The following is a 16,174-nucleotide window of genomic DNA, read 5'->3' as shown; positions in this document are numbered from 1 at the left end:
CCCAAATATTATAATTAAATCATTTACCAAATAACTCACATAGTGAAACCCGCATAAAAGCAACATTACCAAAACTAACAAAAACTCAAAAGTAAACAACACATAAATGATAAACTAATAGGTTTAAAAAAAAAGTAGAAAGTCAATACACGTCCTCCTCAAGACAAGGAATTAGGTTATGATTAGGATTAAACATGAACATCATCTCAACATTCTTACCATTGAGTTATTGCGATAAGGCATGCTCATCTTAGCAATTCAAGGAAGTCAATGCCTATTACCTGCAATCTGCAAAAAAGTTGAGCATGTATGTATACATATATGTTTAAGCTAAACAAGCAATGGCATAAAGTAGCACATAATGTGCATCCCCGCTAGCATGTAACTACAACTCCCTCCCTTAACCACATCAAACATGTTAGAGATAAAAGTAAATCACAAACACACACCATACACAGGGACAAGTATTGCGTAAGTACAAATCATCACATATTCAAATATGGAAACTCAGCATTTGATATCATCATGAAAAAAACCACATTTACTAACTAAGAACAATTAAAACATCATTAATGTGCTAGGAATCATAATCATCAATCAACATTGATATACATGTAATCCAAGTCATGAGATAATGTCATAGTTATAAATCCAATACCCTTGAAACTAACACATGCATGAAATAGGAATAAAAAAGTTTTTACATGTAATCCAAGTCATGAGATAATGTCATAGTTATAAATCCAATACCCTTGAAACTAACACATGCATGAAATAGGAATAAAAAAGTTTAGTAAATATAACGAAGAATAAAAAAAAATTGAGTGGGCATTACATATACTCACTACCATTTTACTACAAATAAAAGGTTGTCTGGTTAAAGGCTACAACTATTCTGTGTAAGAACTCATCCAATTATAAATGCTAGCAACCTATTACGATTACAAAAGCCTTTCAAAGCCATCTTATTAAAAGATTTACAACACTTATTCTAAGAGGTACTTGTGGTTAGTGGATTTAAGATAAATTTGTTATTGAAGCATGTTCAATCAACGACTTACAAATGATTACAATGGAAAGAAAACAATCAAAATGGTTTATCTAAATAAGTGGCATACATTGCCTCATAAATCTTTTGTGTATGCCTTGAAGATATCTTGATCTATGCATGTTGTCTTGGCTTCCCCTATGATAGTAGCAACATCACCTTTTTTCTCTTTCTACTTCGCTCTATCTGTAGTGGCTCAATTTTCTGAATGTCTTCTTTGTTCAACATATCTCTCCTTTCAACAACACTATCAACAATTGCAATAGCGATAACCACTTCAACAATGAAGTTCCCAACTTGTATAAGTTTTCTATCTTTTTAGGTGCCAAAACTCTACAACCATCCCTCCCAAAATCGATGCACTCAAATTTTGAATTGCATCTCTGAGTTACAAATAGAAAACTCATGATACCTACTAGAATGGTCTAGACTAGTATGATTGCCAATTCATCTATGAACCTATAGAAAAGTTCAATCCTTCCATTGTTTCAATTGAACGTCTACCGCATCAAGGTGTCATCTATGTTATGTTGATATGCCAATATGCATGTCTTGCCTTATCCTCAGACATTGCTTGATATGACCTATGTATGTGTATGTCAAAGATTATGAAACTACATGCCCATAACTTCCTTTGTTAACCAATTGTTGATCAATACAACACCTATGTGTGTTTTAGCAGCACTAATCTTCAATCTCTATACCAATTAGACTTGTGAGTCCATACAATAAAACTAACAGACAAGCACCACATGTAGCATGATCTTACTTTATCATATATCTTCAATCTATCTAATATGTCATCCACTTCCATGACAAACTTTCACCGACTCGCACAACGTTTTAGTTTTTTACCTTAGCTACAATAAGTAATCTTAACTCTAACAAGGGCAATTCCTTAACCATAATTAAACAAAAGGATTCATTCTCGTGAGATTGAAGGATACATCTTGTATATAGCTTAAGGTCTTCTAAAATGTCAAAAAAAGTCATAATTGTGTCCAAAAAAAAAAAAAAAAAAAAAACTTGCAAAAAGAATGCCTTCAAGAAAGAAGTCAAAAAATATGCCAATCTTGAATAAATAGAGCAAGAACATTTATTAAAAATTAATCCTCCAAATTGAGAGATGTCTACTATCCCAAACATTCATGTCTCTTGCTTCTCTAAAATTTCAAACTCTTCAACTAACGTGCCAACAACTAGGGTTATAGCATCAACTCAACAAGCTAAGGTTTCCCTATTGGCCACTAGCATTACAAAGGGCACTGGTGTTGTGTGATCATCACCTAAGAGTGCTCTTACTTCGAGAGCATCTAATATTGTGGCATTCATGTGGGTTGTCTTTGTTAGGGCATTTCACACCTTGTCTCATGTTGTTGCTAGCACTCTCTTGCCCTTTAGCGTGTATCCTTCCTTTGCTAGAATCTTAGCAAAGGTGCCCTAGTCCTTTTGAGGCTCATCTAGATTCATCCCCTGTAAGATGACCTTACAATTTTGATGGTACTACTCAAGGTGTTACAAATGTAGTGTAGGTGTTCCTAACAATGCCAAAAGAGGGCCTCACCCTCGTAAATCTTCTTCTACATGTGTAAAGAGTTATACTCTTCCTAAAGATGGCGATCCCATTCTCAATAAGTTGTGGATTTGGAAAAATCGTGCCCTTTTTGCCAAGCGTAGTGAGTATTGATCAATATCTTCAAATGTATCACGCAATTCTCCTAGTCTATTTTGGGAGATGTCTTGCTCTTAGGTTGTTGAGAACTCCCTTAGTGGTTTCAATAAGTGGATGTTTCTATAACATCTCAAGTCATACTACTTTGCTCATGACCTAGTCAATAGAGATGTTTCACAATTGCTTCATAGTCAAATGATGCTCATGGATGAGGTTAGACCTTGCAAACAAACATTAGATTATTAAGGACTTCCTTCCATTGTCAACATTGCTTTTCAACTAGACACATGGCCACTAAGTGCTCATAAAGGTGATGCAACTTAGTGAAAGGATGCTAATAACAATCAAGTGGCAATCTATGTTGTTAGCTCTTTCTATGTCATTTAGGGTCCATTTAGTTGCAAGCATGGGAATGGAGTATGAGGATGCAATATTCAAAAAAGGAATGATTATTCCTATTACAACTATTTTTGGGAATGGGTATAAGCTCATTTTAGAGGCAAAATTTTCCAACTAACAAACCAAGCAAAGAATTGAAAACATATTCCAAATTTTCTATTCGTATTCTAACAAGCAAACGGGCCCTTTAGGATTCACAGGGAATTGCCAAAGTTTATCCATGCAAAACTTCTTGACAAAGCTCCTAATACAAATGTTCCCTCTTAAAATATGTGTTGAGTATGTCTAAACAACAACACAAAATCCAAAATTCAACTATTGAAATGGAAGAAAAAAAATCATCCTACCAATAAATTGCCCCTTACTAAGACAAATACTTTGGCAAATCAAATCCAAATGGTTATCGACTTGTGTGGTTAAATATTGTGTTTCATTGATTTATCCACCATTAACATATCTTCTATTTGTAAAATGTTTTCATTAAATTAAAGGGCAGAAAAGGAACACGTATGTTTACATTAAGATAAAGGGCATTAATGGTACATATGTTTGTGATTTGTGTTTTGTTTACATTTACACACTCATTTTGTTTACATAAATTAGATTTATTTTAAAGAAATTATTTTATCACATTACTATGTATTATCATGTTGTATGATATTAAACATTGGAACATTGCTACACCTAAGCTCAAAACAATGCATTATTTTTCACATTTCTATTCATTTCTCCCTTTGTAAAGAAAATTACTTTGTTTCATCTCAAATGCACATTATTAATTACAAAAAATCAGCTAAAGATTTCACATATTTTATGAACTTTTTATCAAAACTTACAAAGCACTAAGTAGAAGCTTCAAAATACAACAAAAAATAGAGAAGTTTTACCTAACCTTAGAATTGATCATTACCCTATTTCAAGTGAAATCAAATGTTGCGATCAAGGACTATAGCCCACATATACAACATACACATAAGTCCAAAAATACACCAAACAATTGAAAAGTTTTACCTCAACCTTAGGATTGATCATCACCCTATTTAAGTGAAATCACATGTTGAGATTAAGGACTATAATCCACATGTACAACAACACTCAAGAAGTTTTACGTGTACAACTTGTCACCCTACTAATTCATGATACTCTGGATAAGAACTCTTGAAAGAATGTACTTAAAGCATCTTATAACCAAAGAGTTTGTAATTAAACATTACAAAACCTTTAAATAGAGCACAACATAAGTCATGACAAAAGACATTTCAATCAAGTAGTTGCAAAGCTATTGAGTCTCATTGATAATCCAATCCATTCTCATTTGTTGGTTAATAGGATGGCTTTTACAAGTGAAGGTTATCAATGGCTTCACCACAAACTATAAATGTGTTGTCAAAGACAAAATACAACAAATAAAAATCATTAGCCCTCAAATGTGTTGTCAAAAATCAAATACAACAAATAAACTTCAGTGGCCCTCTCCTCTATAGTAGAGAGGCAGCCTACCCAACACTAGTGGAGAAGAATGCGACTTTGGGTAACTATTTTTCTAGCACCCTTGAACAACTATCCAACCAATGATGTCCTTAGACCATAAAGCGGCAGCCAACTCAACACTATTGAGAAGAATGTGAGCTTGAGTATCTATTTTTCTGGCACCCTCAAACAGCTATCAAACCAATGCTGTCCTAAGACCATAGAGGGGCAGCCAACTCACACTATTGGAGAGAATTTGAGATTGGCAAACTATTTTTCTGTCACCCTCAAACAACCATCCAACCAATGTTGTCTTAAGGATCCCCCACTACAGCAGGGAGTAGTTAATCAACTACATTTGGGCAATTGTCATGGCAATCATTATAAGGAAGTTATACAACACTGTCAACTGAAGCTTGGAGCAAAACCCAAAGAATGGTCCACATGGTTAAGAGTACACAATAAAAGCAGCACTAGTAATACTCGCATGCTTTGTAGAAAAGGCATCACCCAGTTCCGCTGAAGTTTCAACCCTCACCATCAGCATGTGAGGATCCTTCAAGGTATAATTAGTGAATACAAAATTTGTACAGGCAATGAATCATAATTTGCTTCCACCAAGTAAAAAGGGGGAAATCAGCTTATAGCAGTCCCCTTCAAAAAAAAAAAAACAGGGAGAACAGCTTGCCCAAGAGAGAGAAACCATCATCAAAGTGTGGGGTCTCATGATTCAACAATTGAGTCCAAGACATGCCCCGATCTGAAAGTGGTTTTGGAGATATCAATGTCAACCAATACACAAGCAAAAGCAGAGGCCTAATCCACATTGAAGAAACAGGTGACAGATCACCAATGGCTTCAAAGCAATAAATCTCCCAAAATGAAAAGGAAGACTTGAGAGACAAAACCAAAACCCAGAGGGCACACAGAGGTTGAAGATAGTGAAAACCAAGACTGTCCAAGGATTCACAAAAAGAAAGTAATTCCTCCAAATCCATAACCTGCTCTAAACACCAAATCACAGTTAATTGATTTTCTTCTTTCGACAATAAGCTTACCAAATATAGATATCTTAATTGTAACCTTCATGAAAATATATATAATAAACTGTTACAAATTAAACCATACCACCTAAATTTAGGACATCAACAAGACATCTCAACTCAGACATCTGCACTTTTGATCCCTTCCTATTTTTGTCACTTTTTCCTGAACATACTTAAACACTTGGACTTTAAAAATTGCAAGTCTTCACAATGTTTCAATTCCTTTTATAGGTATATAATTAAATTTTGAGGTTCCAAAAATCCATTTTTGTTGCCCACGAGATTAAAACTCCCCTGCATTTCTCACCTTGGAATGCTTACAGAACCTTTTCTATTTTCCTCCCATACCACCATATCCAGCACAAGACGATTGCCATGAAAGTAACATTTGACAGAGAAAATCAATCATTTCTGAACGGCAGTATTCAACAGGAAAACACAACTAAATAAACTACCATATTCTTGCTTCTGTAGTCACTATTATATAAATATACATGTAATTAGCGAATTTTGGACGCAAATCAAAACCATTGGTAAGAACAAACAAGAGTAACACCAATATCCCGAGGACCCATTCCCAGACAGAACCCACGTCTCAAGCACCAAAGGAGACAATGGGCGCAGAATCGTAGAAACACTGTTTCTTAATTTTCAGAATTAAGGGGTGTATCATTCATTTTCCAGGTATAAATCAGCTCGTCTCTGTGATTAAAACTGTTACAAATTACACCATACCACCTAACATCAACAAGGCAACATCTCCACTCAGACATCTGCACTTTTGATCCCTTCCTATTTTTGTCACTTTTTCCCTTAACATACATAAACGCTTGGACTTTAAAAATTGCAAGTCTTCACAATGTTTCAATTCCTTTTTTAGGTATATGATTAAATTTTTAGGTTCCGAAAATCCACTTTTGTTGCCCACGAGATTAAAACTCCCATGCATTTCTCACCTTCGAATGCTTACAGAACATTTTCTACTTTCCTCCCATACCACCATATCCAGCATAAGACAATTGCCATGAAAGTAAACATTTGGCTTTAGTCACTACCATATAAATATACATGTAATTAGCAAATTTTGGACGCAAATCGAAACCATTGGTAAGAACAAACAAGAGTAACACCAATATCCCGAGGACCCATTGCCAGACAGAACCCACGTCTCAGGCACCAAAGGAGACATGGGCACAGAATAGTACAAACACTGGTTCTTAATTTTCAAAATTAAGGAGTGTACCATTCATTTTCCAGATATAAATCGGGCTCATCTCTCTGATTAAAATTTTGAATTTCGAAGTCTTCGAAATATGTTTAAATTCTGAAGATTTCAAAGTCATATGTTTAAATTCCTTTAGCGCAAAATTAACCTCATTTCTTTAATTGTTGCCCGTGTCATCAAAAAGCCTCAAATCACTCTTTAACACTCACCAAAATCTTCTCCCCATTGGTCTTTACTTAGGTTGGAACGCTCACAAAACCTTTTATATTTACTTTCATAACACCATATCCAGGATATGATTATTGCCTTGCGAGTAAGATGGGTATCATTTGGCAGAGAAAAATACAATTGTTTCTGAAAGACTGCCCAACAATTGAGAATGGGCCCAAAATAAAAATTATTATTATTCTTGGTTCTTAAGTCACTATAATACAAGTAAACATTAATCAGTAAATTTTGACTGAGATACTGCAAAAACCAACCCATTGACAACAAACAAGAATTAACACCAGCATCCCCCAAGGAGAAATCCCCAGACCTAAACACCACATCTCAGACGCCTGAGGTCACATGTGAAGCAGTATCATTAATGTTTCTTTATTTTCATAATCAGTAGGGAATATATCATTCTTTTACTGATGCCTTGTAAATCTCCTTTGCAGCGGCTCATTTCTCTGGACTGCAGGGTAAGTACAGGCATCGCTCAACAATTCCAGATATACATCAGATCGCCCGTGACTCTAACTGTGACTAAGGGGAACAATCTCAAACGGCCAAAGAAAAAATTATCAAATACTCTAAACCTCAATAGTGTGAGTTATTAATAGCAAAACTTCATCCCATTTACATATTATAAGGCTTGGTGAAGACAGTATTTGAGATAAAGAAAAAAAGGGTGAGTGTGAGCTATAGCAAGCCTTCTAAGTGTTAACCTGTGAAAGTAATTGCAAAGTTGCTCTTTATCATCAATTGATACAGTAAAGGTTGAGAATTTATCTGTAGGACAAATGGTACAGATAAACCCTATAAAGAATAACTCTACAATGACTCCAACCAGTAAACACTTAGAAGGCATTCTATGCCTCACACTGTCACTCGTTATATTAAATATTGTCACCACCAGGCCTCATGTGTAAATAGGATGACGGTTTTCTATTAATGACTTACTCATTCAGATCACATTCTTGCTTGCTATCAAGCTGTCATAGATTAGCACTTTCAATGTATCTACACTCCAAAATCAATTCAAACTCAAAAACTGAAGAATAGTTTAAGTAGTTTTAAAAATTATCTCAAATAAACTCTTACAAAAAATTAGCTTTTAAATGCTATAATAACTTGTCAAGATAATTTGCGAGATGGGAAGAGACTTAATATAACAATCCCCAAAAATCAGCATAATTTTTCTTTGATTTTATGATGATTAACGTGAAATTTATTTTGCATTGAATAGCCTTATCATATAAAGCCAAGGTTGCATGGGTACTCATACCCACACCCCTGGTATTCGTACCCATATACCCGAGTACAGTGTACATGTATACCAAGTACTGGGCACTCAGTGGAGAAAATCATAGCTAAGGACCTTGACTGAGATTTCGGATTTTATTTTTTCAGCTTTTTTTCCATACTAGCTTGTTATTTAACAAGCTGAATTCAATACCCAGTCAGTTTGAAAATTTGATATAATATTAATTAACAAAGAACTTTATCATTTTTGAAGTCAGAAGTTTATAGTTTGCAATATGCCATTGTCATATGATTTATGATCTTCTTGTTCATGTTTAAATAATTTGCAATATACCATTGCTCATGATTTATGATCTTCTTGATCATGTTTGAAGTCAGACTTCTCTGTTATGCATCTAAACATCATATATTATTATTACAAACATATAGCAAATCACACTTGCAAACTTTATCACTGTTATTATTTTGAAAACCCATTGTCATGATTCATTATCTCAGAAAAATAAAGTTTGACATACCCAAGTACCCAGTCCCCTATTATGAAAAATAGTCCCCCGACACCGTGTAACCTTGTATAAAACATACTGAGAACATAGAGAAACTAATCCTTTACACACATCTAGAAACGAAGAAGGTATTTAAGAAGATTAGCCAGTACCTCATTTCTATTCAACAGATATAATTACAGTAACAACGTTATAACGTTAAAGAGCTTTATTAATTCTAGGCCCAGAGGATTAGTGTGAACCCCTAAAGTTATGCATGAATCTAGAGATGCAACAAACAATAAGTACAATTGAAAGTAATGAAATGGGCATTGAATTAAGCTGCGATGTTATCATCATGATTCTAGATCAAAACAATAAACGCTTTGAGAGAAAGGGTATATGTCCATAACTCCAGGTAAACAAAAATGGATACTTAGTTATAATAGGGATTAAAATCAGTCATAAAACAAAACAATTCAAGCTACAGCTTTTAAAAAGAGTTTCTGCATTCTCAAACTGAACAAAAGTAAGCTTCATAACAGACTATATAAAAGCAATGCAAGAATTATTCGGAACTGTCCTCAGCTCTCATAGCTTAGCCATCATTGGCGGCATCAATTTAGGAAACTGCCCTGTATGCCACTTGCACAAGGAAATGTGGATGCAATGGAAACGTTTACATGAGGGATAAAATGAAATGAAATTTTTTAATGGGGGAATGGCAAAGGAGTTAAGTCAATGTGATTAGAAGGCGCTGAGCTTTAGAAGTGATATTTTTAATGGAGGAGTGGCAAAGGAGTTCAGTCAATGTGATTAGAAGGCGCTGAGCTTTAAAAGTGATATGTGCAAGAGACATACAAAGATGTATCCTGCTACCACCCTGGTCAGTTGTATGTTTACATCATCGGACAAAAGCACTTCTACGCACTCATTTGAAAAGTAACATCGATAAATGCAGACTAAACATGGTCTATAAATACAAAAGAAGATGCAACAAACGATAAAAGATTACAATACTATAACTGCGACTAAATTGCTGGGTTTATTCAAAGCAAAAGCATCTTCCTAGATCTAAAACAATTCAAGACTTCAGAGTTTGCTATGTTAATATATTCCACTTCCTAAGGCGGCAGAGCTGCAATTCAGACAAGGTATGGATACACACGTAATACAGTTTAAATCAGCAGCGGAGCATACCAAGGCAATACCCGCAGTGGCGTAAACCGCATTACGTAGATAAAACCATTACCTGGCCTAAGAGGCTAATGCCACACGACACAAAAGAGGAAAAGGCTTCAGAGTAGCCTCTGAAAACCCTTGGCTCGATATCGCACAGTTATGACTCGAAACCCTTCCATATTGTAGATCCAGGAAGGCGCTCTTAAGGACTGTGCACAAAATTACAGAAACAATTGGAAGCGCCACTAAAAATAATTTACATGTTAACTTCACATTAGACGAAGGTTAAATCGATTTAAAATACGTAAAATTTATCTCAAAAAAAAAAAAAAATACGGTTGCCGTGTAGAAGACGGACCTTTAAGAGGGCAAGTCAGAAGAATTTATGCCTCAAATTTTGACACTCAGAAACAGATAAATCTGTCTCGGCCATCTAATTGATTCATCACTCTTGCCACCGTTTAACATCAGAATTAACGCATACAAACAAAAAAACAAAAACAGGGACGCTAAACCAACTTACAGATCCCCAATATTGATCGAGAAGGTCCTGCAGCACAAACTCCTCCTCAGATATGCAAAATAGGGTGCCTTTTATGCAGGAAAAGGAAAAATGAAACCCTAGAGTGTCCTTCTTTGAACCCTAACTTGCGGAACTCGCGGAATATACGTTCCCCCGTAGTTTATCGGGTGTACCAATACAATTAATCAAACAAATTTTGCGTTGCTAATTGAAAGGAACCAAGCCTTAGGTTTGCCCTATTAGAAAACAACCAGGAGTTAGATTTAAGGTTAGGTCTATCTTGGGTAGGATATTAGTCTTAAATATAATTTATAGATAGTATGAAATATCTTATAGATTTAAGGTTAGGTCTATCTTGGGTAGGATATTAGTCTTAAATATAATTTATAGATAGTATGAAATATCTTATATACTAGCACTTGCACCTTTGGGAGGGTGCTAAGAGTGTGTCGATAGTTTTATTTGTAAGATGATGTTATCCTATTGTTGATATAATATAGGATGTTTAATCAAAATGCTTTTTGTGTGAAGTAAAACATTGGTAACAGTAAAAGTAGGCTGCATACATGAAGTAATAGTGCATGACATATTGAGTGGGAATCCAACTTTCTAATGTGATAGGAACAATTGGTATGGTCTTTAGATCATGTTCATTCCAGGATGACCCATAATAAGTATGAAAATGTATGACAATGTACATGGGAACACTCGGTGATTTACAGCCTCACACATGATATCATAATCCTCTCTCTGCCAATGTTACATAAACAATATAGAATCTTTAGAAGTATTATAAATATCAGTTGAAGTTTTTTGTTTAAAAAATGACGCTTAAGGCAAAAGAAGAGAGTAAGTATATTTGTCTTACCCTTGCAAAAATAATTGCATATGAAGTGTGAAATCTTATTTTGTGGTATCATTGGACATGAGGGTGGAAGCTCTATTTAATATAATGTGTGTTGTGTTTGTCATCTATTTTGTTAGTCTCAAATCTATTTGGAGGATCTTTATATGGCATCTATGTCATGATTTATACTTTTTCTTTCCAATAGTTTTTTTCCTTATATATTAGGCTTCCAAGGATTACGAATTTGGGCTTCTATTGTGTTTTGCCAAAAAGAATTTATAATTATTGTGTTATAGTCATGACCCTTTGACTTGCATTAACAAAAGTGAAGCCACAAAAAAAACAATTTATCCAAAAAAAATTGTGCTATTCAAATAAAATATATTATTCTTTTTTATCAATATTAAATATTACAATACCTTAGTTTTTTCTTTACTCTTTTCAACAGTGTTCCTTCTTGCTTATGATGGTATATTTATTGCATAACATAAGACATAAATTATGTAAAGGAAAATATTGATATTTGTAAGAGAACATAGAATTTTTTATTAGTACAGAACCATTAAAATAGACAAGATAAACCTATTCATTTTATTCATTTTGATATCCACAGGCAACATTAAAAGTTAGTGTATTTGATTTTCCTTTCAAAATTAACACTAATTCACACCAGTATCTTTCATCTATTCAATTAAACTCTAAACCTTGGAAAATATTGAAACGGCTACGCAAATGTCTTATGACTCTAACAAACAAAACCTGATAATTTAGTAGCACATTTCCCCATATTATCTCCAAAAGATTTAAATCTAAGCCTGGCACGCATTATTGTATTTTCATACCAAAGTTTGTAGTAGCCATGTGGTTCTGAGCTCAATAAATGAAATACTTCATTTCTGATTTTCGATCCTTTGAGTAGTTTAGAGGAATGCTAAACTATATAAGAGACAGTATGTCTTAGTTTTAAAAATGGCAAGGGGATTAATCTCGTGTACTTTGTGGTTGTCACCTCCCATTGACAACTCTCCCCACAAACCTAATGTATCCAGTAGTATTATGTGGGCTTTTGGGAAGAAAACTATGTACACTTGGTTGGTGTTATGAGCTAGAAATAAATACTTCAATTACATTTTCACCTAATGGGATAGCTGCTTTCTTAATAAATGGAAGCATATATACTAATTTAGAGTTGAGAGTCTCATTCATTGTCACCCTGCGTCCACTATTACCTCGCGTCCACTATTGGGAATTAGTTTAGGTGTTTCTGCATTTCTTTTGCCTAGAACATTACCCCTTCAGATTGATTTGGATGTTGAAATTACGTTAGTTTTATGACCCAATGGTTTAAAGGCTCACGACCTGATTTAGATGCCCCTAAATTTGATGAGAAATTACACTGGATGTGACTAAGTATATGAATTGGTGGTAAAGACAAGCTAAATAGTTTTACCCACAATTATATCGGTTTTGAGTGGATTGTATGAGAATTAATATCCCTAAAATGTTGTAGAGTCATTTTGAAAAAAAAGCATCCATCTACTTATTCAGGAGTACCAATCCAAAGCAAGTATCAAAGCATTTTAGTGGAGTTTGGTATCTATAAATTGGACATATATTTATAGTAGATTGAACAATTATTGTTGTTAAATATAGAAATATAATAGATTAGTGAAAAGTTTATGTTGTTCAATTATTGTTGGAAGAGTGTTGCCTTTGTTACTAATGGTGCCCCCTTTGAACATTAAGATTATCAATCAGATGTAATATATTGCACCACAAAAAATCATCAATAGCAAAATAATTGTTTACTAAACATGCAGATGAGTAGAGAGGTAGTGGCAAAAGGAATTCCTCATGGTCGTTTCCTAAACTCAGATTTGGCTTGGACTTGATAGATTTAGTAGTCATCGTGGCCGAATTATTACAGTGTTGAGTATATTTATTAGAGACAGAATGATTTAAATATTTTCCTAAAGCAGAAGGATTTAAAGAATTTCCAAAGGCAGAGTGATCTATATATTTTCTTGAAGCTAAATGATTTAAATATTTTCCTGAAGCAGAGTGATTTAGATTTCCTTGCGAGCCTTGATAATTTCAAGAGCTCGAGGTGGCCCAAAAGATAGACTGTGAATCTAGCGAGTCCGTTCTCCATGACTACAACTTCTCAATTAACAAAAATTGATCTTCGTTGTGCAAATTGGATTTACTGTAAGCAAATGGTGGATTAGATTCGGTCCTCGAATATCTTGGCAAAGACATCAGAAGCAGGCGGCCTTGGAGGAATTGATTGCCTACAAGGCAAGCGTCTCGAAACACCAAACAAATCAGTAAACTTCTACAAATTTTTGGGCCCATCTTTCTTGTTTGGTGTAAGACTACCAAAAAATCCAAACATTCTGGTCAATGATTCTCAAGGAGTGAAGCTTATTAGCTTAATTAATTTTATATAATTATTAAGACAAATAAACTTATATATATAATGTTACTATATTAAAGAAGTTGTTAGTTTTAAGGACTAAGTTTCTATATACATATGAGATGTGTAGGGTGATTGTAATAGTAACTTAATGGTTGCAATTGTAGTTTAAGTCTTTTAGCTTAATTATGAAGTCTATTTATGTTTTTAGCAGAGATTAATACAAGCATTATATTAATAATGATAATTAATATGTTTATTGGGATTCATAAGGTGTAGTTAATGTTGTCACTTGAGAGGTATAAGGAGTTGTTGAATAGAGAGATAAGGAGATTACTTATCAAAGTAAGGGGTCGTTATCGGGACGGAGCGACAAGGTGTGTCAGTTGCGGGAGACATAAGGTATTACATTAGCAAGGAGAAATAAGGATTGGTGTTGACGAATATTGAAACTTTTACACAAAATAAATCTAGCAAATATGTTCATGCCTAAGTGCTTACAATGTAATCTTCACGGGGATGGGGTTCCTCAAATGTGACCCCACTAGTTTAAAGCTCCAGTCAAAGTCGATTATAAATCAAATTATAATTAATAATAACTAATATGCTTATTGACTAACTTGATTTAAAACTGTTATGCATGTGAAGATTTTTTTTTAATTTTTGAGCGGTAAATGGTCGAAGCCTTATATTATATTAGGTAAAATAATAGATGATTACAAGTTTCTCCATTCTGATGGGCACTGGTAGGAAAGAACACAGTAAGAAAACCTCCAACCTAGCCCAAGACTGAAGTCCTTTATTATACAAGAAATAAAAGGGGCATACCCCAGTAAGAAAACATTGATCAAAGAATCCTAATAATGTTCTGCATAAATTTATGCTACAAATAATTTTTTCTGTGAATAATCCACGAGCACTCCGAGGAATGCAACCTCTGGTTAGGAGAAACAGACTTGTTTAAATAGGAAACAACACAGGTTAACAACCAAACCGTGTTAATCGTTAATCAAATAAGATAATATATTTAAAGTCCAAATTGGAAAAATCTTTAAAGGGAAGAAGCTACTAAAGTATCGGTCTGATATGATAGATAATCTTGAATCTATAAGTTTAGAATTTCAAGAGAGGAAGTAATTAACCTATCCCAGAAGTCTAAATTATAAATTATAATTAATTAAGGGTTATGTGATTAAAAAATTTATTCATATTTTGATAAGTATTCTTGCTAGTAATTATTTTGCAAATGTGAGTTTCGTTATAGTGCTTCTTGAATTTCCATTTTAGCCTCTTAAATCTTCGTGTATTATGAAATAATCTTATCTAATTGTGCCAAATTTATCCTTGTAATATTCAAATTTAGGTTTAAAGTGTGAAAATAATCATTGATATGAAAGATGGAGATTGATTACAAAATAACTGAAAAAATAACGAATTCACAAGCCCAGATTGGGCAGAAAGACAAAACTAGTCGAGAGCCAAACCAGATTAGTTTAAATTCGAATCGAGATAAACTTAATAAGGATATTACATTAATATGGTCAAATTATACAAGTGAAACCTAATCAAACCGAGAGAGGTCCTAAAGTGGCCCTAGTTTATATATCTTTTCTAGTTGCCTAAGTAAAATGCAGCAAGTCAACATCTACCTTACAACAAATCTTTATATATTTTATACACAGCCAAGGGAAAATGTAGCCAAGCCACGCCTAAAAAACCTTAAGCTAACTACAGTAATATCAAGTCATAGCTATAAAGGTGACAGGAAAGAAAAAGCAGAGCGAAGACGAGGTTTTCACTGGAGATCCTGATTATGCTTCCTAGTTTCGCTTCTTGAAGACCATAATGATCTCAGTGGCTTCATGGAGGTATTTCACCCTAGAACCTAGTGGGAATTCATAGGCGTTCCTCATCCTACTTGATCTATCATAGTTGGGTAGGAAAAATTCAATTGCTTTCAAGTCAAAGAAATCCACATTCTAGTGAATGTAGGCAAAAAACCTGCAAGTAATTCGTGAGCCATTCTCTTGCTAGATCTTCTTTGATGGCTCTCCAATGCAGTAAGAATTGCATGCTAGCCTCCATTCTTGGCCATTCTTTGAAGAAGAGGATGTTGTCTCTGATAACCATGCAGGGGCGTTCAGGGCTTCTTGCTAATTCAGGGCTACCTAATTGATACTCCATGTAAACCTTAGGCAAAGGGATCTTGAGTTTTATTGTCAATGTTGAAAACTGCTTCCTCCAAACTTATCAACCAGCTCGGGTCAAAAATGTTAAGGCTTAGTCTAATAATATCCCACTTTTCTACTCCGACCCTACCTAGGCATCCTATCCAATACCCCTAAATATCACTATTTGTTCACCATGAGTATTCGTAGTTAAAAACCCCTT

At 34.2% G+C, this 16,174-nt stretch overlaps 1 long non-coding RNA gene and 1 other non-coding gene across 2 annotated transcripts; both read right to left on the bottom strand.

Moving 5' to 3' along the window:
• Nucleotides 1-812: 812 nt before the first annotated feature.
• Nucleotides 813-10,715, bottom strand: LOC149549311 (uncharacterized). The gene is made up of 2 exons (XR_016354076.1): nucleotides 10,356-10,715; nucleotides 813-10,206 (listed from the first exon to the last, which is right to left on the bottom strand). It is a non-coding gene; the product is annotated as an uncharacterized LOC149549311 (long non-coding RNA).
• Nucleotides 10,361-10,457, bottom strand: LOC149549312 (small nucleolar RNA Z266). Its single transcript, XR_016354954.1, has one exon. It is a non-coding gene; the product is annotated as a small nucleolar RNA Z266 (small nucleolar RNA).
• Nucleotides 10,716-16,174: the final 5,459 nt, after the last annotated feature.

This window comes from Cupressus sempervirens, chromosome 7 (genome assembly GCF_028749045.1).
Source record: "Cupressus sempervirens isolate cs-2001-9-10 chromosome 7, ASM2874904v1, whole genome shotgun sequence".
NCBI lineage: Eukaryota > Viridiplantae > Streptophyta > Pinopsida > Cupressales > Cupressaceae > Cupressus > Cupressus sempervirens.
This window is presented reverse-complemented; position numbering and strand designations above follow the sequence as displayed.